The following is a 5,337-nucleotide window of genomic DNA, read 5'->3' as shown; positions in this document are numbered from 1 at the left end:
CACATTCCACACCAGCGTTGTGGTAGGCGACTGAGGAGGAGGAATAGAAAAGTACGAGATTAAATATCTACTCTCAAGTATTTAATGATTTAGTTGCAAGTTTAAAATTAAAAATTTAGATATTTAAAGTGTATTTGAAAGGCATATTTAAATTTTTTAAACAATAAAGGGAATGAAATGAACGCTATTATTTATAATTTTCTAGCAGCTAACTTTACAACTTTCAATATGCTTTAAAACCTATATTTCTTGATCCATCAGTTTGGAAGTCTCTGATTGCCAACTATTTGAGATGAGAAACTTAGCACATGGTCACTTCCTTCACCTCATCCCATCCTTTGCTCTTCCAGACTCGTCTACCATATCATTTCTTTAAAAAGGTCAAGATTTATATTCTAATCCATAACTGAAAGTTTTCATAATTGTCTAAAGAGTTTTATAAATTGAAACACAACATTATTTCTTGAGAGGACCAAGAAATAAGACTGGACCCAGAGAAGAGATGTAATTTTATGCTACTAAATCTTCAACCCCAAAAGAAAAACCTCCAAATATTAGGATCAAATTTTCTTTTCTTAGATTCTATCAGTTGCTCAAAATCCAATGTCACATTGGAATTTATTTTATGTTGAACTGTGGCTTGTTTTCCTGTTTAAAAAAACCTCTATCTGAATTATTCCAATATATATCTAAGAACTGTTTTAAAAACATAACCATATTACCATTATCTCACCTCAAAAAGTTAATAATTTCTTAATATGAAATATCCTCTGAGGAGGGTCAAATTTGCCCAATCGTTTCATAATTTTTTTAGTTTGTCCAAGTAAGGTCCGTATGTTGATTTTCTTTTAAATTTCTCTTAATGTATGGGATTCCCTTATTGTCCACCCCCTTTTTTTGTCTTTCCAATTTATTTGACAAAGAAACTGGTAATTTCTCCTGTAGAGTTTCCACTGTCTGGATTTTGTTGATTGTGTCCCTGTGTTCCTCTATCCCCTGTATTCCATATGTTAGTAATTAAACCTTGGTGCTTGACAAAATTTGGGTTCTTTTTTTTTATATATACATTATTATTATTTTTTTGGCTGCATTGGGTCTTTGTTGCTGCGTGCGGGCTTTCTCTAGTTGCGGAGAGCAGGGGCTACTCTTCTTTGCACGGGCTTTTCGTTGCAGTGGCTTCTCTTGTTGCGGAACACGGGCTCTAGGCACACGGGCTTCAGTAGTTGTGGCTCACAGGCTTCCGTAGTTGTGGCTCACGGGCTTCAGTACTTGTGGTTCGCGGGCTGTAGAGCGCAGGTTCAGTAGTTGTGGCTCATGGCCTTAGTTGCTCCGTGGCATGTGGGATCTTCCTGGACCAGGGCTTGAACCCGTGTGCCCTGCATTGGCAGGTGGATTCTTAACCACTGCGCCACCAGGGAAGCCCTGGGTTCTTTTTTTAGTTGTTAAGTACATTTTCATAGGTGATGATATCCTTCTATTAAGGAGTACACAGGGTGTCTGCTTGTTTCATTTCCTGTGATTGTAGCAGCCACTGCTGAGCATTGCCTAAATAATTTCATTCCTTCTTTATTTATTAGCTACAAATCTATAAAGAGAAAACCCCTCAACTGTTTGGTTCCTGAAATACAGTTCATACAGGAAAGGCAGGAAAGATGCATGATTCTCTCCCTTATTTAACAGTTTTCAAAATTACAGTTTGGTTTCCTAGCATCTTTGAGGGGTGTGTGTGTGTGTGGCAAAAAACACAGAACATAAAATTTACCACCTTGATTGTCTTTAAGTATACAATACAGTAGTGTTAACTATGTGCACATTGTTGTGCAACAGATCTCTATTTTTCGTCTTGCAAAACTGAAACTCTGTGCCCATAGAACAGTACTCCCCTTCCCCTCTACCCCCAACCCCCAGCAACCACCATTCTACTTTCTAAGTGTTTGATACCTGCTATAAATGGAATCATGTAGGGCTTGTCTTTTTGCAACTGGCTTAAGTTTCATCCACGTTGTATCATGTGACAGGATTTCCTTTTTAGGCTGAATAATATTCCACTGTGTGTACATATCACATTTTCTTTATCCATTCATCTTTTGATGGGTGTTTTTAGTTGCTTCTACCTCTTGGCTATTGCAAATAATGCTGCAATGAACATGGGAGTGCAAATATCTCTTCTAGATCCTGTTTTCAATTCCCTGGGATATATACCCAGAAATGTGTGTGTGTGTGTGTGTGTGTGTGTGTGTGTGTGTGTGTGTACACATATATACACACATATCACATATGCTGGATCATGTAGTAATTCTTTTTTTTTTGAAGAAGCAGCTCCACAGTTTTCCATAATGGCTGCACCATGTTACATTTCTATCAACAATGCAGAAGAGTTCCAATTTTTCCACATCTTCACCAACACTTGTTATTTTCTGTTTTTTTATTGATAGTGGCCATCCTAATGGGTATAAGGTGATATCTTACTGTGGCTTTGATTTGCATTTCCCTGATGATGAATGATGTTGAGTACCTTCTTATATGCTTGAGGCCATTTGTATTTCTTCTTTGGAGCAATGTTTATTCAAATTCTTTGCTTCTGAAAAAAATTTTTGTTGTTGTTCTTGGTGGTGGTGGTGACTTGTAGGATTTCTTATACATAATGGATATTAACCCCTTATCAGATACATGGTTTGCAAATATTTTCTCTCATTCTGTAGGTTGCCTTCTCACTGTTGTACTTTGCTGTGCAGAAGTTTCTAAGTTTGATATAGTCCCGTATTTGTCTATTTTTGCTTTTGTTGCCTCTGCTTTTGGTGTCATACCCATGAAATTATTGCCAAATCCAATGTCATGAAGCTTTTCCCATAAGTTTTCTTCTAGGAGTTTTATAGTTTTCTGTCTTATGTATAGTCTTTCATTGATTTTGAGTGATTTTTTTTTTTTTTTTTTTTTGTGGTACGCAGGCCTCTCACTGTTGTGGCCTCTCCCGTTGCGGAGCACAGGCTCCGGACGCGCAGGCTCAGAGGCCACGGCTCATGGGCCCAGCCGCTCCGCGGCATGTGGGATCTTCCCGGACTGGGCACAAACCCGTGTCCCCTGCATTGTCAGGCGGACTCTCAACCACTGCGCCACCAGGGAAGCCCCCAGAGTGATTTTTATATTTGGTGTAAGGTAAGGGTTCAACTTCATTCCTTTGCTTGTAGATATCCAGTTTTTCCAACACCATTTGCTGAAGAACTATCCTTTACCTACAGGGTATCCTTGGCATCCTTGTTTAAGATCGTTTGACCATATACTTGAGAGTTTATTTTGGAGTTCTCTATTCTGTTGCATTGATCACCATACTGTTTTGATTACTGTAGACTGTAATAAAATTTGAAATCAGGAAATGTGAGGCCTCTAGCTTTGTTTGAAGCCATCTGGGCTTTTCTTTATTGGGAGATTTTTATTACTTATCAAATGTCCTTGATAGTTACAGGTCCATTCATATTTTTTATTTCTTCAAGATTCAGCTTTGGTAGGCTGTGTTTCTAGGAATTTATCCATCTAGTTTGTTGGCATGTAATTGTTCACATTATAATGACTCTTAAAATCCTTTATATTTCTGTGGCATCAGTTGTAATGTCTCCCTTTCATTGCTGATTTTTGTTGTCTTTTATTTTTTTCTTAGTCTAGCTAAGGGTTTGCTATACTTGTTGATCTTTTAAAAAAAACAACTCTTGGGACTTCCCTGGTGGTCCAGTGGGTAAGACTCCATGCTCCCAATGCAGGGGCCCTGGTCAGGGAACTAGATCCTACGTGCACGCTGCAATTAAGAAGTCCACATGCCACAACTAAGAGTCCACATGCCACAACTAAGAAGACCGCATACCACAACAAAGATCCCATGTGCTGCAACTAAGATCCAGTACAGCCAAAATAAATAAATATTTTTAAAATGTTTAAAAAAACCCTCTTAGTTTCACTGATTTTTTTCCTATTCTTTATTTCATTTATTTCTGCTCTAATCTACTACTTCCTTCCCTCTGCTAACTTTGGGTTTGGTTTGTTCTTCTTTTTCTATTTTCTTGAGGTGTAAATACTGATAGGGAAGGACTTACTATTGCCATTTTGTTAATTGTTTTCTGCGTGTCTTGTTATTTTGTTCCTTTTTTCCTCTCTTGCTGCCTTATTTTGTGTTTTATTTTTTGTAGTGACTTACTTTGATTACTTTCTCATTTTTTTGTGTGTATCTTCTATAGGTATTTTCTTTGTGTTCACCATGTCCTTAGCACTTTTAAAGTATCATTATGAACTCATGGATTTAAATATGTTATGTTGCAATCTATTACAGCTACTACTCTAATTAATTACCAAGTTATCTTATCTCTGGCAATTAGAAACCTTGAGATGCTTGAGTCCTTGAGACACAACCCAGTGATTTTTGTTAGCTTTCTTCCTTCTGGTGTGAGATGTCTCTATACTTACCTTGAAAGTATGTTTCCTGCCCTAGATCTACAATCAGCTATTTCTCTAGGGAGACCTTCCCTAGGGTTTTTTACTTGTTCAAACCTTAGCTCTATCACTTCCTAGCTAGCTATATTGGGCACGTTGCTTAGCATCTATAAACCTCAGTTTACTCATTTGTAACACAGGGCTAATAATATTACCTACCTCAAGGGACTTTGTGAGGATTAAAAAAGAGAAGGCACAGAAAATACTTAACCCAGTGCTAGTTCTCAATAAATGTTAGTTTGATAAATTACTTCTTAATAACAGAAGAGGCATATGCCTTCTTGAATAAAGTTTTCACAGATTATTTTGATTTCCTATCCTGTGCTTCTAGGTGAATGAATCTTACTACATCTTTGATCCTACATACTTTTCTTTCTTAGAATGCCATCATTTGTTTGCTTGTTTTTGTTTTGTTTGTATTTGTTTTGGTGGAGTACATTATTGAGGCATTCTTTTTCCCAAAAATGCATTTTGGAAATAAAATTTACCTCTTTATTACCTAGACATAGAGTTCTAAGTTCAAAATGATTTCTCCATATAACTTAGGAAGCATTGGTACATTGACCTCTAATATCTAATATAGTTGATAAGAATCTTGCTGCCAATCTGATACTTATTCCATTGCAGGAAATGTGTTTTTCAGATACTTCTTTCTCTTTAAAGTTCTGAAATTTCATGAGGATTTATCTTGGGCTTTTTTTTTTTTTTTTTTTTTTGCGGTACGCGGGCCTCTCACTGCTGTGGCCTCTCCCATTGCGGAGCACAGGCTCCGGACGCGCAGGCTCAGTGGCCATGGCTCACGGGCCCAGCCGTTCCGCGGCATGTGGGATCTTCCCGGACAGGGGCACGAACCTGCGT

Source organism: Stenella coeruleoalba (assembly GCF_951394435.1).
Source record: "Stenella coeruleoalba genome assembly, chromosome: 11".
In the NCBI taxonomy this organism is placed as follows: Eukaryota; Metazoa; Chordata; class Mammalia; order Artiodactyla; family Delphinidae; genus Stenella; species Stenella coeruleoalba.
This window is presented reverse-complemented; position numbering follows the sequence as displayed.